This window comes from Sminthopsis crassicaudata, chromosome 3 (assembly GCF_048593235.1).
Source record: "Sminthopsis crassicaudata isolate SCR6 chromosome 3, ASM4859323v1, whole genome shotgun sequence".
NCBI classification, from domain to species: domain Eukaryota; kingdom Metazoa; phylum Chordata; class Mammalia; order Dasyuromorphia; family Dasyuridae; genus Sminthopsis; species Sminthopsis crassicaudata.
In genome coordinates, this window is record NC_133619.1 from 142603536 (window position 1) to 142627208 (window position 23673).

Below are 23673 nucleotides of genomic sequence, written 5' to 3' on the forward strand. Positions count from 1 at the left end.
CTTACAAAAATATAAATTTCTCAGATTAACATTTTATTTATTTAACTAACATAAATTACTTAAATAGTTCTATTTAAGAACAAGAAATTGAACAAGCTATTTAACAACTGCCTAAGAAAAAATCTCCAGGGCCAAATGGATTTACATGTGAATTCTACCAAACATTTAAAGAAAAATTAATTCCAATATTATGCAAAATATTTGGAAAAATATGGAAAGAAGGATTTCTATCACATTCCTTTTATCACACAAATGTGGTGGAGATATCTTAATTATGTAGGGTCAAAACAGAAAAAAAATTAACAATAAGAGAAGAAAAATAAAGGAATTAGAGTAGGTAATGAAGAAACAACATTATCACTCTTGGCAGATGCTCTAATGATATACTTAGAGAATCCTCGAGAATCACCTAAAAACCCATCAGAAACAATTCACAAGTTTAGCAAAGTTACAGGACCCAAAATAAATCCATATAAATCATCAGCATTTCTGTTACCAACAAAGTCCAGCAGCAAGAGAAAAAAAAATTCCATTTAAAATAAGAGTAGATAAAATAAAATGTTTGGAATATACTTGCCTAGACAAAATCAGGAACCATATGCAAATTGCAAAATACTTTCAACACAAATAAAATCAGATCTAAATGATTTGAAGAATATCAAGTGCTCATGGTTAGATCAAGCTAAAATAATATAAAAATATCACAATTCTACCTAAATTTATCTACTTATTCGATGTCATAGCAATCAAATTGCCAAGAAACATATAGTGAATTGACTAAAATGTACAAGAATACATGCCATTCTCCAATTGATAAATGATTAATGGTTTTGAACAGACAATTTTCAAATGAAGAAATTAAAACCATTTCCAATAACATGAAAATATGATCTAAATTACTATTAATTAGAAAATCTAAATTAAGACAACTCTGAGGCACCAATATTCACCTCTTAGATTGGCTGAGATGACAGGAAAAGACAATGAAGAATATTGGAGGAGATACAGGAAAACTTGTGACATTAATACATTTTTGGTGGAGTTGTGAATGGATCCAACTATTTTGAACAGTAATTTGTAACTATGCTTTAAGGGCCATCCAATTGTGCATACCCTTTGATCCAGCAGTGTCTCTTCTGGGCTTGTATCTCAAAAAGTTATTAAAAAAGGAAAAAGATACTACATGTGCAAAAATGTTTGTAGCAGCCCTTTTTGTAGTGGCAAGGAACTAGAAACAGAGTGGATGCCCATCACTTTGGGAATGGCTAAATAAAATATAGTATATGAATGTTATGGATTATTATAGTTCTATAAAAAATGATCAGCAGGATGATTTCAGAGAGGTCTGGAGAGACTTACATGAACTGATGCTAAGTGAAATGAGTAGAACCAAGAGAACATTGTACACAGCAATAACAAGATTATGTGATTATCATTCCTAATGGACCAATGAGGTGATTCCAGCAAATTCCAATAAGTTTGTAATGGAGAGTCCAGAGAGTGGATATATATTTTTAAAATAAAAAGCTATTTAAAAAAAAAAAGCAACACAAGGGCACTCTCAAGGTCTCTCTTAATAACTTTAGAATTGATTGTATGACATGGGCGACACTGGCACCTGACTGCCCAGCATGACATGCACTCCTCAGAGAAGGTACTGTCTTCTATAAACAAAACAGAATTGAATTAGCTTAGAAGAAACATGAGATTTGCAAAGTTAGAGAAGTCAGCCCAAATGTTCTTAGGCATTATTTGTCTCCTACATGTTGTAGAACATTCTGGAGCTTGTCTGATGATCTGATCAGCCACAGCTGGACATACTATAACTCAACTCTTAATATAATGATATCATTTTGGTATTCTTTAGGGAGAAGGACAACAACAAATCATTTAACCAATTTAATAGTGCCAGGAAATTTCTGAGGTAAAATTTTAATTTGGACCTTCCTGACTTCAAATCTGCCACTCCATCCCAGACTGTCCCATAGCTATACAAGACATAATTTGTCTTTGTCCTCCCCTCATTCCAATCTGATGCTCCTCTTCTGAATTTTTCTATTTCTCTCAAAATGATCACCATTCTTCAAGATAAATTCTTATTTAAACTTAATTTTTATTTATTTAAAATAATTGACAACACACTACATATTAAAAAAAAAAAAAAGCAGGCAAAGGAAAAAGAACCCAAGAATAGAAAGTTTCTATGAAGATGGAGAAGCCTAAGGTTCATCTTCAAAGGAGGATGTAGAAATAATGAAACCCTTTAATTCCAGCTTCCTGTAAGTACCCACAGAAAGAAGCATCCCTGCCCCACTGCTTTTTTTTTTTTACATTAATTTTTTTTTTTTACACAACATATGCATGGGTAATTTTTCAATACTCATTCTTGCAAAACTTTCTGTTCCAAATTTTTTCCTCCTTCTCCCCATCCAATTCCCTATATGGCAGGTAGTCCAATACATGTTAAATATGTTAAATACAATATATGTATACATATTTATACTGCTCCACAAGAAAAATCAAATCTAGAAAGGAAAAAAAAAACTGAAATGGAAAACAATGAAGCATGAAAATACTAGGTTGTAGTCCACACTCAGTTCCCACAGGTCTCGCTCTATGTGGCTTTCTTTATCACTGAACAATTGGAATTAGTTTGAATCATCTCATTGTTGAAGAGATCCACATCCTTCAGAATTGATCATTGTATAGTCTTGTTGTTGCCATGTATAATGATCTCCTCATTTTGCTCATTTCATTTAGCATCATTTTATGTAAGTCTCTCCAAGCCTCTCTGAAATCATGGTAGTTTCTTACAGAACAATAATATTCCATAACATTCATATACCATAATTTATTCAGCCATTCTCCAATTGATGGGCATCCACTCAGTTTCCAGTTTCTTGCCACTACAAAAAGGGCTGCCACCCACATTTTTGCACATGTGGATCCCTTTCCCTCCTTTAAGATCTCTTTGGAATATAGTTCCAATACACTGCTGGGCCAAAGGGTATGAACAGTTTGAAAACCCCCACTGCTTCTGAACTTATCAAGTGTATATGTGCTGGTTCTCATTCAGAGCTGAGTATGAGTATAACAGCTGGGCTTACAGTTTCTCATCAGCAAGAAGTTCCCTCAATTTTTCCATACTCAAACAGCTGACTCCCCATCCTGTCAAGGAGGTAAAAATTCCTGTGACTAGAGTCAAGTTTATCTCCCAATCCAGCTAGTCCTAAGACTCACAGCTTGCTGTTCCAGTGCAATTAACCTGGAGGTGTTTATGCTTCACACAGGCCAAATCTCTGTCCTGATATCTTTCTTCAAATCTTCTCCAGTTGTTCCAGGAGGACTACTGTTCTGCCCCAACTCTTATTTGTTTTTACGCTCTAGGTTTGCCCTGAGGTACAATTTTTTTTCTCATTTGTGGAGAAAAACTGAAGAGCTTGGAATTTTTTCTGCCCTGCTCTGCCATTATCACAATCCTCTCCCAAGATACATTATTTCAAGAAATTTGTAACTTTAGAGTAATGCCCAATTTTTCATTCTCCCTCTTCACACCTATCTAATCAGTTTCCAAGGCTTATTGTTTCTTTTTCTACAGTATCTCTCACATTTAACTTCTAGTGTTGTTAATATCCTTCTAATTGACTTCTCAGTTCTTCCCCTAATCCATGATCCATATAAATACCAAAAATATTTTCCTAAAGCCCAGGTTTGACTTTGCCATGCTACCACTCAATAAATTTCACTAGCTTCCTATAATACCTAGAGAAATCTTCTGTGCAACATTTAAATTCCCTTCACAACAAAGCTCCAAATTTATACATTCTTCCTACTAGAACTCAGCAGCTTAAATAAAGAGGATTTCTTGCCATTCCTCACACAATTGCATATGGTCTCCTCTCTCTATGACTTTCACAGGCTGTTCCTGGGACTTATTGTATTCTCTCTTCTCCCATGTATTTCAAATTCTTAATTTTCTTGAAAACTCTATTGTTACATTAAGACTTTTCTAATCTTCAGCTATTAGTGATTTACAAATGTAGCTTCTATCCAAGTATTCATTTTACATATCACATATGTCTCTATCTATAGGTACAGATGTATTTGTTGCTTCTTAATGCAATGTAAGCTTCTTGAAGGTGGGGACTATTCTTTGTCCTTGTATTTCTAGCAAGTAGACTATCTAGCACATAATAGGAAAGGAAATATGAATAGGGGCAGGAAAAGAAACTGAAACTATAATTTTATTGATATAGGAAACTCCTACATAATTGGGACAACTTACTCTCTTTAAGAGCTTCCTAGAACACAAAGAAGTTCAGTGATTTGCTCATCTTAACAAAGACACTGTGTGTCAGGTACAGATCTTTCTTTATATGTTGGTGGGTTTTTGTTTTTGTTGTTGTTTGTTTGTTTTGTTTTCTTTTATTTATTTATTTATTTATTTTTTTGGTGAAGCATTTAAGGTTATGTGACTTGCCTTGGATCACACAGCTAGTACTTACTTAGTACTTACTAGTACTTAGGTGTCTGAGGTTGGATTTGAACCCAAGTCCTCCCGACTGCTCTATCCACTGTGCCATTTAGCTGTTCCATTAGATATAGATCCTGAACTCTGGTTTTCCTGGTTTCAAGGTGAGCTCTCTAACCACGAAGTCCTATCACTTCTCTGATAAAATGAAAGGACTAAAAATATTTGTGAATAGATTAATTGACTTTAGAGCTTTCAATTCTTTTGTATTAGCATCTTTTAAGAAGCCATTAACCATATTATGTGGGTTTTAATCTGAATCAGTAAAAAGTAATACAGATTCTTGAATTGTAGATTCTTGAAAGTAGATTCATACTGGTCTGTTTATTTTTAAAATCGCCATATTACACAATAGATTCATATTAAGACTTTAGTCCATTAAAATTCCCTGATTGTTTAATCATTTAAACTTTCTAATTACATCTCTCCAATACTATACTTACAAATTTGTTGACTTTAAACCAAGTGGTTTTGCTTATATACTTGTGTGTTTATAAATGTTAAATTTCATTACTTATCTTCAGTCCCTTGTTTCAATTTATTAAGATCCTTTTAGATCTTCACTATGCCATTAAATTTATTAGCTATTTCTCCCAGCTTTGTGCCATGGAAAAATTTGATATTCATAGTATTTATTCCTTTATCTAAACTAGTGAAGGGGGAAAAAACTTTAAACAAAACCAGGGGCAAAAAAATAGCAGCATTCCACTAGAAAACTTCTTTCTCTTTTTACTTCTATTCATTAAGTATAACTTTTTAAATCTTCTCAGTCAACCAGTTCCCAACTTCTTTAATTTTATTAACGTCCATTCTAAATCTTTCTATTTTGACTCCAAGGTATTTTAAGAGAAATTTCTCAGGTCCTTGCTTAAACCTATGCACACTATGAATATAGCATTCCTGAAATCTTCTGAGTTAGTAACCTTATCAACAATGGAAGTAAAATTAGTCTGACATGACTTTTTTACTTCCCTGCTTTAGAGATCATCTCCTTTTGTAAATATACACAACGATGTATGTTTAATAATAAATTATTTCTTTACCCTTTGGAAAATAGGGACAGTATTTGCCCAGCATTTCTCTCATTTATCATGATGAATTCCTGAATGTCACTAAAAGTGGTACAAAAATTATAGTTGCAATTTCTTTCAGGACTCTGGGCTGTTGTTAGTTCCCACTTGGTGACTTGAACTCATCAAGGACATCCTAGTACTCTTTTAACATCGCTTCATTTATTTGGATTTTTGAATCATTTTTTTCTTCTCTTCTTCACAATGTGAAAATCATTCCTCTCAGTATAAAATATGTAAGCAAAATAGACAAGTAACTCTACCTTCACTCTGTCACTCATTATTATTTTCTTTCACTCCAAAAAAAGAAGTCCCATTTTTTTTCAACATTCTTTGCTTGTTACATAAAAAGCCTTTTTATTATCCTTATCACTTATCAGAAGCCTTGGTTCCTACTAGACATATCTGACTTTAATTCTAGAAACAGTGTCTCATATATCTTCAAATTTTAGTTAGCTATTTTGAAAAAATCACAGGAGTATTAAAATGTTTTGATTTCCTCTTCTTTCAGTTTCCTTACTGGTTTTATTCTGAGAATCCCTCATTCTTTATACCTAATGAATATAGTTGACCTCTGATTGAATTTCTCAATATTTTGGGCTAAGTAACTTTTTATGATTCTATGAGAAATAATGGCTGATCAGTTGATATTCTGTCTTAAATAAAACAAGTTAATTTTTATTTTATGTTTAGAATGATAGCAATTTTTCTCAGTGCCAGTGGTAGGTTTTTGTCATGAAACAAAGTACAAAATATACATTTTAATCAGAAATTCTTTTCAAAAAGGGTAAAATCAAGCCACATTATAAATTTAGAAAAATACATAATAATTCTTTTTAAAAATACAAAAAAAAACCTCTAGACTAGAAATACACAAACAATTTTGAATTAATTTAAGCAAAAGAACTAGAATTATTAGAGAGTTAAAAACAAAAGTTAGGAGGAAAAATTCAAGTAATAGAGGTTATTTGTCTTAAAGGAAAAAAAGAATATTTAGGAGTGATTAAAGGGATTTCTCACATAGTAACAAGGAAAACTGTTTCCCATCTCCAGAGAGGACTCCAAATGGAGTCATGCTTAAATAACAACATGAGAGACTTAAGTAGGATACAAGATTGCCTTTCCTGGCACTAATTAACCTTTACTAAAATCTTAATGAATGCTCCATTGAAGCATTTCTGGGTTCTTGAAAGATTATGCCAGCAGAGAACAAACCCAGGCAGGGCCTATCAAACCAGAAAGGTATAGTCTAGGCAATTGAATAATTCTAAACCAACCTTGATCCCATGATCTATTATGAGAAGGCTGCCCCTGGGATAAACATAAGAATTAATGGAGACTGTATATTAAGTGCATCATAGGCAACTGGTGGCTCAATGGATAGAGTACTAGTTCTAGAGTCAGAAAATTCAAATATAACCACAAATACTAGCTTTATGATTCTGAATAATTGACTTAATCTCTGTTTGCATCAGTTCCCTCAGTTGTAAAATAGGAATGATAATAATCTCTTTCTTGCATTGTTGTGAGGATCAAAACAGATAATATTCAGAAAAAATCAGAATCTGGCACACAGAGTAAGTGTTATATAAATGTATATTCTTTTTACTTTCTCCCTTATCCAACCCCCTCAGTAAATGAAACACTGAAAAAGATTGAGGAAATGTTAAAAGATAAGAGAGATTTTCATCTCTGCCTTTTTGAGGTGCAAAAGAAGAGACTAGATAAACTTTCAAGATTGCACATAACTTAGGATGTGATATTTCCTTTTTTAATTTTATTTTTCCAAATACATACAAAGATAGTTTACAACATTCATCTTTGCAAAACCTTGTGTTCCAAAATTTTTTCACTCCCTCCTCCCTCCTCTCTCTCCAAAACAACAATCAATCCAATATAGGTTAAATTATGTGATTCTTTTGAAATTCTTCTAAACATTTCCATATTCATTATGCTGCACAAGAAAAATCCAATTGAAAAAGGGAAAAAATGCAAGAAAATAAAAACAAACAAACAAACAACAACAGTGAAAAAAAAAAATGAAAATACTATTCCTTGATCTACATTTAGTCTCTGTAGTTCTCTCTCTCTGAATATAGATGACACTTTCCATTACAAGTCTATTGGAATTGCCTCAAATCAAGATATGATTTTTCCTTGTTTGATCCTGACTAAGAGAGCTGCCTAGCCTCTCAAGTGTTGTCTAATAATGCATGTATTCTAACATATGAGCTCCATTCATAGCATTCAACTAACTTTCCCACCCCTTTCTCTGCTTTACAGTTACATCCTGATGGCTAATCTATGGGACTGCTATACACTCAAGCTAAATCTTTATGGACCATGATAACCCATTTGAACTCAATCCCCAAAGATCGCCAACTTTCAATCCGGCATTATTTCTCTATTCTAGTGACTGTGAACTGACCATTCATCAAATTTCATTATTGGTCCCATACTGACTGTTCCTTTATTTTTATCACCTTCAATTCAACACCATCTGCCAACTTCTCACTCTACCCCTCCCACTGTGCTTTCTGGAATGCCTTCCCTATAAATAACAAATTAGCTTTCATACTTCATGTGAAATTATCCTTTCCAAAATTAGCAATGATCTCAGAGAAATTGCCAAATCTAATGACTTTTTTTTTCTATCCTCATCCTATTTAACCTTTGCAACCTTTAATACCACCAGATACCCTCTTTTCCTTGATATTTTTCAAAGCACTTAGCACAGTACCTAGCATATGGTAGGTATTATATAAATAATTATTCCTATCATGATTTCATGATATTCTTCTTTCTCAATTGTCCTCCTACCTCTCTGATTATGAATTTTTATTTCCTTTGCATGACACCAAAAAGTCTCATTAATCATGAATGTCGTCTAACACTCTCGTCAGCCTTCTTCTCTTCTCCCTCTAGACTATTTCATAGATGATCCCATAGATTGAATTATTATCTCTCTATGGTTGTTTCTTAAATTTATTTGCCCAATCCTAAATTCTCCCTTGATCTTCAATTTCCCAAATCCAACTGCCTAGGAAATCTCAAACTGAATTATCAATAGATACCTTAAACTCAACATGTTCAAAACTTAACTCATGTCTTTACCCCCTCATCCAAACCCTTTCTACTTCTGAACTTTGCTATTATTATGAAGTATACTATCACCCTTCTAGTACCCTGGACTCACAACCTGTGTGTATAAAGTAGTCAATCAGAGAGCCATCTATAAAGACTGTAATATAAGCAAGAGACAATGGGGACCTATAACCAAGTGGCATCTATTTGAGCAGACAAAGGGGGATAGAATATATGAATGTTATAGAAATTAAATTGATAATACATAAACTGACTAAATATTTGTGGTGAGGGAAAGTGAGAAATTGAACATAACTCTCCAAACTAAAAACCTGAATGACTAGGATAATAGTGATGTCTTTTACAGAAACCACAATGTTTGTAAGAAGAGATCATACATTTGATTATATATCTATTAAGGTTGAGATTGTTAAATTTTAAAATATAATTAGAAATGTATTATGATAAAGTAGACCTTGATGTCTCTCTGGTAGTCATGAAAATAGCACTAAACCATACAAAAATAATCTTCAAAATGGTGAATTTATCAGAAATTAAAGGGTAAGCAAAGAAAAAAATTAATAAGTTCATTATTCCTTTCTGTCCTTTTGGAAAAAAAAAAACATTTCTTTGGACATTACATTGTAGACCATCTGATCTGAGTAATTATTCTCAGATTTTTTTCATTATTTCACTAATCATCACAATACCTAGAATGTGCAAGGCACTCTGAGAATATAGGAATAAACAAGCAATTACAAGCTAAGGTGAGGGAGGTGTGTGAACATATAGACAAATAACTATGATAACAAAGGAACATGAGATAATTGACAAGAAAAGGTTTTAGAAAAATGCTGTAAGAAATTTTACAATGTCAAAATTTTATAAATTTTATATCTCTCACTGAAAACTGGAGATAGGAGAGAAGTAGTAAAGATTTCAAGAGACGAACTGGAAATGGGCTTTTAATCAATAGGATAATTACAAAGGTTGAAGACAGGGAGGAGAGAGTCATCCCTAGGCATTCTAAATGAATTCGTGGAGTTGGTAAAAAGCACTATAAAAATAGGGATTAGAAAGCAGTCTTGCTGGCAAAGATATTAGAGTGATTTACTATTTCTTTCTCTAGCTCATTTTCCAGACGAGGAATCAAACAAACAGAGTTATATGATTTTCCCAGGGTCTTAAAGATAATAACTATCTGACACCAGATTTGAACTCAAGAAAAAGAATCATACTCTAGACCCACAACTCTATCCACTGTACCATCTAACTGCCCCACAATAGCTAGGCTATATAATATGTCTATAGAACCATGACTTTCAAAATAGAAAGTACTTCAGAGTTATCTAATAAATTACAAATATATATATATAATTCTTTTGATTAAATTTTTAAATTAGAAATTTTTAAAATTAAAACAAAAATATTTCAATTCCCCCCAAGATAAAGTCAACAATAAACAAATATACATTAATTTATGGATTATTTTAAAGGCGATTTTCTCTTGATCTAAGCTAAGAAATAATCTTACATGGGTTTCAATAGATATTTCATAAATTTACATTGTCATGATAACCATATACTGTTGGTAATAAATGAAATAAAACTACATGATACAATAACAGTCCTTGAAAAATATTGCATTTAGATCCTTTCATGTAATAATTGACTAAATAATTTTATTCACATAAAGCTAAACATCCCAAACTCAAAATAAAGAAAATCCAGTTTTATTTTTAAAAGAGAACAAAAAGGATGCTTTCTAAATTAGCCTCACACCACAGTTACAGGAAAACAAGGCAAAAAGAGACTTATTAAACTTAATGCAAGTTAATATTTATTTGGTTTTCATGTCCACACAAAGCAAATAAGTATCTTTTAAGATGACCTTTTTTCTGAAACTAAAATGGGAAAAAGGTATTTTAGAGGTTGAATTTTAGAAAAGAGAAAAAGAAAAAGAGCATTTCAACCTTCTACACTATTTCTTGTTCTCATAACTATGGAAAGGGCTTAGAGAAGTAATTTGGACAGTAAGGAATCAAGTCTAGCAAAGGCTTTTTTTTTTTTTTTTTTTTTTTTTTTTTCAAATCTCTCTTGAGTAAAAGGGAAAAAAAAATCTTTAGTATCCATGTGTGAGTTTTATGATAGCTGACTAATACACTCTTCAAGTATGCTATTAGAGTTTAATACTTTCCAAAACTCAGGATTTTTATCAGTGTGGGTATTCCTTTCATTAACAGAGATTACAACCTCTCTATACTTGAGGAAATGGGCTTCATGTTACCATGCTCAAAAAAAAAAAAAAAAAAATTAAAAAAAATTGAGTGCCTAATGTTCAAGTTCTAATAATGAGTCTCTCAAAACTCAGCTAGGCTGATTTTCCAGCAATACAATCTAGTTATTCCAAAGGAGCTTCTAAAACAAGTAGTTGTAAAATAAATAAGACCTAATGATCTAGTACTAGCCTAAATCAATATCAAATACCTAACAGGTTGTCCATAACTTCTTTCTATTTACCCGACTCCTTTGCATCCTTAAATATCCACTTTAATGCCATTCTAAATTAACCCCTCTTGACTATATTAGCCCACTTTTATCTTTGCTTTCAATAATATTCTTTTGTATTTACAACCTATAATCCAGAATTTTGGAATTAATTATAATTATTTTAAAATATGTATCCACACTCACATATATAATAATTGGCTTTCCAACTAGAATGTAGAGCAGCTAGGTGACCCAATGAATAGTGTACCAGAACTGGAATCAAGAACACTCATCTTCCTGGGTTCAAATCTGACATTAGACTGTTACTAGCTGCATGACCCTGAGCAAGGCACTTAATCCTATTTACCTCAGTTTTCTCATCTGTAAAAGGAACTAGAGAAGGAAATGGAGAACAACTCCAATATTTTTGCCAAATGGGGTCACAAAGAGCCAGACATAATTAAAAATTAAAATAAAACTAAAATGTAAACTCCTTGAGAGTATGAATTTATATCCCTCTACATACATAGTAGGATGAAAAGTATTCAATAAATGTCTATGATGTTGTTATTGTTTTTCTTGATAATGATCATGATGATGATGGAAAAAAGTAACTTCTTAAGAGATTTCATTAATTTCACTTATCTAAACTCCTTTAAAAATATAGTAGTAAGCATAAGCATTTTAGTTTCAATATATATAGTAGTGGATACCAATATCCTTCAAGATTAAATATAAATTTCTCCATTTGACAGTTAAAGACATTCACAATCTGGACCCTTCTTAGTCTACACTTTGCTTTTCTTTCAACTATTCTGTGATTCAGTGGCACAGGCTTCATAGTAATTCATTCCATAAGACAATCTCCCACCTTTGGGCTTTTTTATTGGCTATCTCCCACATCCAGAATTTACTTCCTCCTAATCTTTGCCTCTTTTCTTCCCTGGCTTACTTCAATTCTCACTTAAATTCCCACTATGTATCATCTCCAATTTATCTTATATTTTTCTTTTTTTGTACGTGGTTGTTTTCATGTTCCTTTCCTTCATTAAACTGTAAAGTCCTTATAAGCAGGAACTGTTTTTTATTTTTATTTGTTTTTTTTTTTTTAATTTTTCTTTGTATCCTTATTGCCTAGTACTGGACCAAAAATGGCTAATAAATAATGCTCATCGGCTTACTCACTATGAGATGGGGGAGGGGGGGAGAAAGAAGAGAGATAACAAGAAGAGGTGAAATAAAAGCAAAGAAAATGTAATTTTGTCTTACTATTATCTTTCAATATCTACTTGCCCCAGATCTAATCATCACACCTCTGACCATTGACAATTCTCTCCTTTATTTATCTATTCCCTTGCATCCACATTTTAGGACACCTTTCCAATGTCTTAGTTGTGGAGGAATAATCATTAAAATTACCTGACAAAAAGAGTTGTAGAAAAAAGGGAAGTTTCTGCTTCTTGCTAAAAGAGCTGCAATAAAGATGATGTGCTCCTATCATTTCAAATTGGAATGTTGACTATATTTTTCCTTAGAGATAATGTTATTCATTGTTTACATTATATTTATTTACTAAATCACTGGTACTTTGAATAAAATAAATTTTTATTGGCTAGCTTGAACATCTGACATCTGACATTGGCGCTTTGTTTCTTTGAAAACTTATATATTTACTTTTTTTTTTTTTTTTTTTTTTTTTTTTTGCTAAGGTAATTGGAGTTAAGTTACTTGCCCAGGGTCACACAGCTAGGAAGTGTTAAAGTGTCTGAGATCAGATTTGAACTCAGGTCTTCTTGAATCCAGGGCTGGTGCTCTATCCACTGCACCGTCTAGCTGTCCCTATATTTACATTCTTAGAAAATGACTCACAAATTTTTCACATAAGACCTATTTATATGTAACAATATAAAAATTATAATAGTCTAGATCCTTTCAACAATCAGAATCTGGGAGCATATGCCAGTTAATCACACAGAATTCCTCCCCATCCTGCCCCTTATTCCAGTTTTGCCTTGTTATGGTGAATATTCTTAACAATGAATGTAATTTAATCAATCTCTGGCTCAGTCTTCAACTACTTGGTCAAGTCCCATAAATAAAACAAAACAGAAAACAACTCTTTTCTCAAGTTACTTCAATTATCTAGCAGCACTCAAGTTCATAATTTAAACACAGTTTAATTAAATTTGCAAATGCATGGTATAAACAGAACCATTAATCACATGGAATAGATTGTACATTATAGCCCCTCCTAAGGCAAGAAACATCTTTTAGGCTACAGTCTGTCTCTCCTCTTATCTGTCTTCCATACGTAAAATAGAAACTGCATGGAAAGCTCTAAGTTCAATGTATTATCACAGCTTGCTTGACTCTTCATGAAATGGAAGTTGGATACAATCCATTAACTCCCAAGTGGGTTAGAAAGCACTAATAAAGTGAAGGGGTTGGGAGAAGGAAACATAAATTATTCTTCGAGGTCCCTGGTTCTCTATTCTGTCTTTATTTGAGACCTCAAACCAAGATCTGTCTCTTCAATCCCAGCACTGAAATCCAACATTGCTTAAATACCACAGAAGTTAACACTCATGTGCCATCACCTGATTATTATAAATATAATGTAGGAAATAGATGTGCATCAGTTGCTATATTGTGTTTAATTCTATATCAGCCTTTCAGTTTTGAGGCTGATGTATACACTTATTTAACACCAACTCCTTCTATGAACAGATGATATCATAACTTTTCTATTCATGCTATCTGGGAAGTTCAAAAGAAAGAATGAAACTATATAAAAAGTTCTTAGTGCTCACTTGGAAAGATGTTTGAATGAAATCAGGAAAACCTGAATTTAAATCTGCTTTCAGATACTTACTAGCTCTGTGACCCTGGGCAAGTCAAATTAACTATTTATTTATTGATCTAATTCAATTAATTAATTAATTTGTAAATAATTTTATTTAATTGCTACCTGACTCAGTTTCTCCTATTGTAAAATAGATATAATAATAACGCCTACTTCTTAAGGGTTGTGGGAATCAAATGAGAAGATATTTGTAAAATATCTTTCAAAATAATAAAATATCTGTACAGTATCTGGTACAGTTGTTCAATAAATGCTTGTTTCCTTTCTTCTTTTGCTGAGATTCTGATAATACATAGTTCATATGATAATGATTCAGTACACCCAAAAGAACATGTCTCCTGAAGAAGTATAGTTAAAAAAACAAACACCTTTCTCAATGACATTAAATCCATGTGCCAGAAATGCCACATTTGAATCACTGAAATTTCTACTTAGGCTTCAGGGTCCTTGGCAGCCTCAACAGAGTGCAGTTTAAACACTTGGATAAACTTTAAAATTTCCTATGCATCAGTCATAAGATAATTTGATTACCATTCATAATGTTTTTAGGTTGGCAAGCTTCTTTCAGACAAAAATTGCCTAGATTATCCTGAGGGCCTGTGATGGTTTTTTACTCAGCTTTCTGACCCCTCCTCATCCATCATTACATGTATATGATGCCTATTGCCAGACTCCCTAAGGATTTATTTACCCAGCAGGAAGTTACATCTAATCATTTAGCTTCCTAAAGACACACTGGCTTCACAAAGAAAGCCCTTGGAATCATAAAACCAATTTATGCTATAATTACTAAATTGGCAGGCCACCCAGTCACATTGTCATCCCTGTAGCAAATAATGTCAGTAATTAAAATTACTGGCAAACCTGAAATCAGGAATCCCTCAGACTCATTGATTGCTTATTCCAATTTCACTAAATTATTAAGAAAAAAAAACTTCTTTCTTGTCACTCTTACACAGCGTAAATTATGATGTGTTATGATTTGCCTGACATCATTATAAAATCCTGTGGAAAACACCTCTGGGACTTACTCTGAAGTTAAATTACCTGATGAGCTGCTGCTGGTGAGGGAAGGAATGAACTGGCACGTGGTTGCAGACAGCACTTTTTTTACATGGAAACCATTTCATCAAAATATTACAACCTTATTTTCAGGAGGAAAAACTTGAGGGATGGATAAGTTGAAAGTTTTTCTTCCGATTCTTGTCAAATTTTTTAAAGACAAGATTTCATCTGTTCCAAGAAAAGGGAAGAGTCTGAGTGATGAGAACCTGATCTGAAAAGCAAAAGACTAGCTTTAAAGTGTTGAAAACCCAGCAAGACAAGGATCCTATGAGTTTTCAGCCAGGAAATCAGGCACAGATGTGGTTCCTCAGGCAGTAGCAGAGAGCAATAGTGCACTTGAGGGAACTGTTTGGGTAGCAAAGACAAGGCTTATGTTGATTTCTTCAGTCCACCTCATTACTTGATGGGCAAGTTTGAAGGTCTGTGAAGAAAAAAGAAAACAAAATCTTGGTCAAAATAATACTGCACAAGGAGAAAAAGGCTTCCTTCAGAGGTAATACAGCTTAATTTTGTGGCTGCTTTGCTCCATAGCACTGAACTCAACTGACATGGGATAGATATAACACATTTTCACTATACACTTTTCCTGCCTGTCAGAATTCAGCAGCTATATGAATAATGCAGCTTTAATTATAGGTAAAGCTGTGGATAGATCTATACACTACAGAGGCAGACTGGGAGAAATGTGTTCTACAACTGAATCCATGTGGGGTTTGAGAATATGTGCTTTCTTACTCTATTTTTTTTTTCAAATTTTTGTTACCTGTAAAATGTGAATAATACAAAACCAGTCCCAACCTTATAGGAATATTGTGACAAAATGAACATGAAGTACATTGAAATCCTTGGAAGTATGTTTGGATTTATTCAGTCTCTTCTTCTTCTTGGGAAGAAAATATTAAGGAGCTGCCTCAACACAGGGGAAGATAAATTGACTTGGCCAGTATTATCACACAGCTAGTAAATGTCTAAGGTCTAGGTTTCAACTCAGCTCTTCCTGACTCTAGGCCTACTGCTCTATCCACTGAATCATCTAGCTACCTCAGATAGACAAGACATCTGCAATTCCTGAGTTAAAAATCTTGCTTCTCAATTCCAATAGGCTTGAGATGGAAAACACCATTTGTATCTAGAGAAAGAACTATGGAGACTGAATGTGAATTGAAGCATATGCTTTCATCTTTTTGTTTGTTTGTTTTTTTCCCCTTTTGGTCTGATTTTTCTTGCACAAAATAGACAAATGTGTAAATATGTTTAAAAGAATTGCACATATTTAACCTATATCAAATTGCTTGTTGATCTAGGGAAGGGGGGGAGTAAGAAAGGGAGGGAGAAAAATTTGGAACACAAAGTCTTACAAAAATGAATGTTAAAAACTTTCTTTACATGTATCAGAACAATAAAATACTATGAAAAATAAAAAACAAATAAATAAATAAATAAAAATCCAGTCTCAGACATTTAGCAATTCAATAATTCTAGGCAAGTCATTTAATCTCTCTCATTCTCAATTTTCTCATCTGTAAAATGGGAATAATTGTGCCTACCTCACTGAATTTTTATGATGATCCAATGAGATAATATATATGTAGTGTTTCACAAACTTTAAAGCACAAAAATACATGATAGCTATTATTGTACTATTTACCTAAATGTCTTTGTTTTAAAATTAATTGCATTCTTTGACTATTAAAGTGAAAATCATTAGCCATAGTTTAGATGAATAAAATCTACAAAGTACTTCCTGGATCTGTGCTGTTATGTCAAGATATAGAGACAAGTTAAGAAATATTAATTTTCAATTGAAGAATTTATTAAAGCCGACTTTGGCCACATGGGATTGGCATCCAAAGTGCGTGGCCCCAAACAAAAGGACATAGGGCCTTTTATAGGGTCTAAAGAAACCAGCAAAAAGGTTAACTGGCTTCCTTATCTGACAGATTTGCAACTGTTTGGGGATATATAAAAGACAGGAGCAGGGAGACAGAAGTCTTATATGAGATTTTCATTCCTAATATTAGCCTGGAGGGAAGGAGACAAGGTCTTTTAAGGTGTTCAAAAGGAGTTTTGGGATTTCTGGGTCATTTTAAGTTCTCAAACCCAGTTTTTCTGGGGGATTGGGGCTCTGGTTTTAACAGTGCAATCCCATTTTGGGGGCTATAAACTCCACCTCCTCCCAGACAATATAGTAGATTGTACTTCTGAGTCCCTTGTTTGTAATAGGTCAAATTTTGCCATTATTTTTCTGAGGTTTAGGCCTCCGCATCACTTTTTATTCTTATTCTTATTCTGCAGCCATGTAGTTCACTCCTTTCTAGCTTCCCTTTATGTGTCATTTTCCTTTAGAATGTAAGATCCTTAAAGGCAAAGACTATTTTGTTTGTGGGTTTCTGTATTCCCATCTCTTAGGTTAAGAAGTATTTAATAAACGCTTTATCTATATAGATAATATCTGAGCTGGCTCTTCCATTTTAGTAGAGTCAATTTAATGAGATAAAAATTTTTTTTTAGATTTCAATTTCAAAGGATATATGAGATCATCTAGCCAATGCTTTGAGTTTTAAAAAGGAGGAAAAATACAGAGGAATAAAAAGAAAAATATCAAATGTAAATTAATTTCAAATTCAATGGCTTTCTGAGTGCATATGTTGCTCTAGGAACTGAGGATACTAACAAACAAACAAAAAGCCACATTCTTTGCTTCCAAGTAGTTAACAATCTAATGGGTATAAGATATGTTTAGAATAAGTGATGAAAAATATAATATAAGTGCTTTGGTATTTTAAGTATGGAAGATATAATATAAAAGTCATGGAAATAAGAAAGGATAGATAAAGATCAATGGAGAAAATTTAGTCAAGTCTCACATTGTAGAATGTGAAGGAAAATAATCAAAAAGTCTGAAAATTTGAGATGAAGTCAGATTGATGTCTTGAACATGAGATAAATAATGTGTATTTCATTTATAAGCAATAGGGAACCAATGAATTTAGAAATTAAATTAAAGCCAGGTTAATAGATTCATAGATTTTGATTTTGAAAAAAATTAGAAATAATTCTAGTACAATCCATACAGTTTAAAAGATTCAAAGAAATGAAATATCAAGAATGAAAAATAGTTTGCTTCCATTTAGTTCAATACATACTAAAGTATCTGCCTAGTGTGGAGGATAAAATACAATGCCTGACTCCTGGAAGATTATTGAATAATCTTATATTCATTAGAAAAGTTACTATCATGGTTAAGGATGGAATGCAGAAAAGAGGGTCTTCTAGGTAGGAAAATTGAATAAAAAGCTGTTGCTGTAATTTAGCAAAGATTTTGAAAGCATGGACTAGGAAGAATGAAAAGAGATGATATAAGGAATAGATACAGTAGTGATAGAATCTCCAATGTGTAGAAATTTGAGGGGTGAATGCCAGGGAAGAGTGGAACCAAAAGAACTCCATTATTTAAGGCTTTGATTGGAAGCATAAAACATCAAAGTTTTATGGAAGGTGGATAGAAGGACAATTTAGGGGAAACAAAGAAGGTTCGATTTTAGAATCTTTAGATGTACATCAAAGATGTATGATATTGTTCATGTGCAAATTCCCTCAAGCAATGCAGATAATAAAAGAGATTATATTTCTAAGATAAATCTCAAAGATTTGCCTGAGGCTGAGATGGACTAAGTGACTTGTCTATGGTCACAGTAGTGTCATCACTGACTCCCATTTCAATATTCTATCAATAAGACTTCATTGCTTCTCTTAATTTCATAAACAACCATTAGAGTGAGCTCCATTTCTAACTAATTAAAATTATACAAACTTATCTGCATTATAAAAATGAGACTCATAGCCAAAATATATTTAAACAACACAAAAGAGAAGCTAACAGATGAGAATACGTATATTTTCTATCTAATATCTCTTGCTAAAGAAACATAGTTCTTTTTTTTTTCAGACTAATGTTGTAAGAATGATACAGCTTCAACATCTACATACTTGAAATAACATTTTGTCATAAAAGAATCAGGGCACTTCCCAGAAGCAGACAGTTGCAATAATTTTATTTATCTCGAGTTGTTTATGCAATCTGTTATAAGTTAGTTTGTGTAACTTAGCTCAATACAACTTTGTCATCATTGACTAAGGAAATGACATTACATAAACAAGGTTTGTTCACTAAGGAAAATGAGATGCCCCAGAAAGCATTGAGGCTGCACTCCTTTCTTTCAGGTTAATGTGTCCCATTAATATTTTTCAGCATTTCCATTGCATTTAAAAATTAGTTTATTAAAGTCTTATGTCAAAAAAAGAAAAAAACTTCAGAAGTAGTCAAAATGTTTTTTGTTTTTTTTAAAGAAAACTAGAAAATTAATGCAAGAGAGACCCCTTGTGGTCTGATTCTGATGGTATATTCAATAAATTATCAGTTTAGAAATTGATGATTTTACAAATATTTAGGAGAAAGTTATATTCCCAAATTAGCTGAAATATCATTTTTTTTCCGATGAAGGAACATACCACATGAACTAAAGTGTGTCTCATTCCTCCCATAAACATGAGTTCAATTAAATTTAAAATTATTTGAAAAGGCAAAGCTTTTGCTGTTTGAATAGGTACTCAACCTGACAAAACAAGCTCTCCTATCCCTAAGTGCTTTCTCCAACAAGCTGCCACAGAGGGATTGGCTCCAGAATCGATGGCTCATTCATGAACTCCAAGGAGTGCTTGGCATTGGAAAGAAGGCTCATTTCTCCACTGCTTGGTGATTTAATAAAGGTGAGTAAGGGCTCAAGGTGTTTTTGCTTTCTGTTTCACAGTCAGGGAGATTTTATTTGAAAATATCAAGTCTTAATATTTCTATAAGCAAAGGATTCTTAAAAGATGGATAGCAAGAACTAAGCTCCATTATCTCAGCACTGCTATGGTCCCATGTTTGGCAGGAGAACCATTTTTCCCCTCATTTTAAAATTAGAATATAATGTTGAAGTAATACTGACATGAAGGTTTTTAGGTAACTAAGTGATATGGTGTATAAGAGTGATAGACCTGGGGAAATCAGAAAGAAATTTAAATTCTGCCCAGTCATTTTCTAGCTATGTGACCCTGGTCAAATCACCTTGCTTTTGTTTTCTCATCTGTAAAATAAGATAATAGCAACTATGTCACAGGGTTGTTGTGAAGATCAAATGATATAACACATATAGAACACTGTAAATCTTAAAGTGCTTTATAAGTGTATCATTACAATGATACTCAAAGATTCAATATCTTTAAATTGACCCTGTAAACTTTTCACTTCTTTGGGCAGATTGAGTGTAAGCTTACTTTTAAAAATCTGCTTTCATAATTTTCTTCTATTTCTTTCTTTCCTTAACCCTTTTCAAAGGACATAATTTATTACAAAAATATAATATAAGCAAAATCCAGTACTATAGAGAAGTGAAGGAGATTGTTATAAAAAAAGATAATAATAACTGGTATTTGTATAGCATTTTAAAGTTGTTTACATGAATAATCTCATTCAGGTCTTCCAATACTCTTGTGAGAGAAGTACTTATAGCCTTCATTTTCCAGGTGAGGAAACTGAGGCTCTTGTGGACAGTTACACAGTGAATAACTGTGTGGTACTAGAAAAATTATTTCATCTCTCTGGGTTCCAGTTTCCTCATCTATAAATAAAGGGGCAAAATGCAATGACCTCTGAGGTGAGTTTCAGCTGTAAATCTATGATCTTGCCAAAGGCAGACTTTGACCCCAATGGTTCTTGACTCCAAGTCCATCACTTTATCATAATACCTCTTCTCTATTCCATATTCTAGTATCAGTTTATCTGTAAAAGGAGGGGGACATTCTTTTGCTAAGTTGTATGAGTAGTAATAGAGCAACATATTTTCCATTCATTCAGTATATATTTTTTGTTGGTCAATTGTTTCAGTCAAGTCCAATTTTTAGTTACTTTATTTGAGGTTTATCTTGGCAAAAATACTAGAGTGGTTTGTCATCTCCTCCTTCAGATCATTTTATAGATGAGGAAACTGAAGCAAACAGGGTTAAGTGATGTGCCCAGGGTCACACAGCTAGTAAATAAATATCTGAGATAGGATTTGAACTCAGGAAGAGTTGTCCCGACTCCTGCACTGGTGTTCTATCTATCGGGGCAACTAGCTGTCCCTTATGATATGTAATATCCCTTAATAGGCTCTAAGGGATAAAATAAAATAAGAGGATAGTCCCTGGACTCAGGCATTTAAAAATTAATAATACTTATTTTCCACAATATTTATACTTAAAATAGTAATATGTATAACATTATAATGCCTTGATTTTAACCTTTTGTTTCTAATGATAGGATCATGGATTCAGTATTAGAATGAAGCTCTAAAGGATTATTTTCTCCAACACCCTTTATTCTTCATTAGCATTTTATTTTTCCTAATCCTAACAAAATTGTTATTTTCAGCATTCATTTTTGTAAGACTTTGTGTTCTAAATTTTTCCCTTTCCTTTCCTTATTTCCCTCCTCCCCAAGACAGAAAGCAATCAGAAAGCAATATTTGTAATCCTTTTAAACATATTTCCATATTTGTCATGTTATACAAGAAAAATCAGACCAAAAAGGAAACAGGAGAAACAAAGAAACAAAAAAGGCTAAAATACTATGTTTCGATCTACATTCAGTCTCCATAGCTTTCTCTCTGGATGCAGATCTTATTTTTCATCTCAAGTCTATTGGAATTGCCTTGAATCACTGCATTGTTGAGAAGAGCCAAGTCCATTACAGGTGAGTCAATACATAATCTTGCTTTTACTGTGTACGATATTCTCATGGTTCTTCTCACTTCATTCAGCATCAGTTCATGTAAGTTTTTCTAGATTTTTCTGAATTAGCCTGCTCATCATTTCTTATAGCACAATAATATTCCATTATCTTCATATATTTCTTTGTCACTATAAAAATAACAATACCCTTTAAAAATGAGAAAATTAAGTTCCAGAGAGACAATAAGTTAAAGGTTATATGATTTGGACCCAGGTGCTTTGACTCTAAACGTTGGATTTTTTACTACCATGTTCTGTCACTGTAGTAGACTTTGGTGGGTAATCATGGCAAAACTCATTTTTAGATTAATATCCTTTCATTTAACATCAGTGTGGTTTAGTTGATAGAGAAGGGCATGGAATCCAGAAAAAAGTTAAGATTTAAATCTTGTTTCTCAAACATTCTGAATGATCCTGGTCAAGTCACTTGAACACTGAATTCTGTAGATAGCTCTTCAAGATTATAAATTTGTGAAAAATGTTTTGGCCTATATTGTTGACCTATATCTCCTGCAATAAAGAAACCACAAGTCAAATCTTCACTATTAATTCTTCCACTACTGCTCGGTATGTTTTACTTTTTTATTGATAAAACTATGACAATCACAAAGTTATAAAGCCAGAAAAGACTTTCACTTACTGTCCAATATCTTGCTGGCTAGTTATCAAACTTTAGTAAGCCAAATTGGGCATGTTTAGATCTAATTTGACAGTCACTGTTGATGTTAAATAGTCTAGAAGTCATTTGAGTATATGTAATATATCCAAATTTTTGTACCCTGAAACCTAAAGGCCACATAATATGATCTCCATTCTTTGGAAGAATTTCTTTTACAACAACCATAACCCAAAGATAGTCATCTACCTCCTGCATAAGTATTGCAGTAGCGTATGAAAAAAAATCTGTTTTTCTTTAACTTCTATGTGAAAGGATGTAGAAATTCTTTCATTTATATATGCACATGTTAAATATAGATGCAAAGGCAGTCATATCTTTAGACACATATATAAATATGTGTACAAGTGCATAAAAATAAAATACAGAGATTTTCTATCCCACTTATGAAGTGCTCATATAAAAAGAAGTTATCATTTTTAACATCTTTTGTATTCATGCAATTTTTATTTAGAGAGATAATATAAGAAAAGTAAATATCAGCAATTATATGGGTACTTCATATCAGCTATTTTAATAAAAAATTTAACTTATATTCTTCCTTTAAAGAAGCAATATATTCAATATTAATCATAGTTTTTAAAAACTATCAAATTTGGGGGCAGCTAAGTGGCCCAGTGGATAGAGCCACCAGCCTTGAATTCAGGAGGACCCGAGTTCAAATCTGGTCTCAGACACTTAACAATTCCTAGCTGTGTGACCCTGGGCAAGTCACTTAACCCCAGGGAAAAAAAAACAAAATAACAAAACCATCAAATTTTGTTTAAATTATAAATCCAGAAAAAAGAGTTTTCAGAAGTTCATCTATCCTTTACTTTGAAACAAGTCACAAAATTAAGCATCTTATACTGTTTGATATCTAAGCACAATTCTCCAGGCTCAACAATACATCAAAATTTATATTTGATATTTCTTGTTTATACTTTACCTATACAAGACTAATTTTTAATAACTTAATATTTTTATGTTGTCAGAATTGTTTTTCTACACTCTCTGCAGAAAAAATGAAACAGGAAAGGAGGGAAAGAAGTTATCAATACTTGTTATTAGGCTAATATAGAAAGTTAACACCTTATTATTT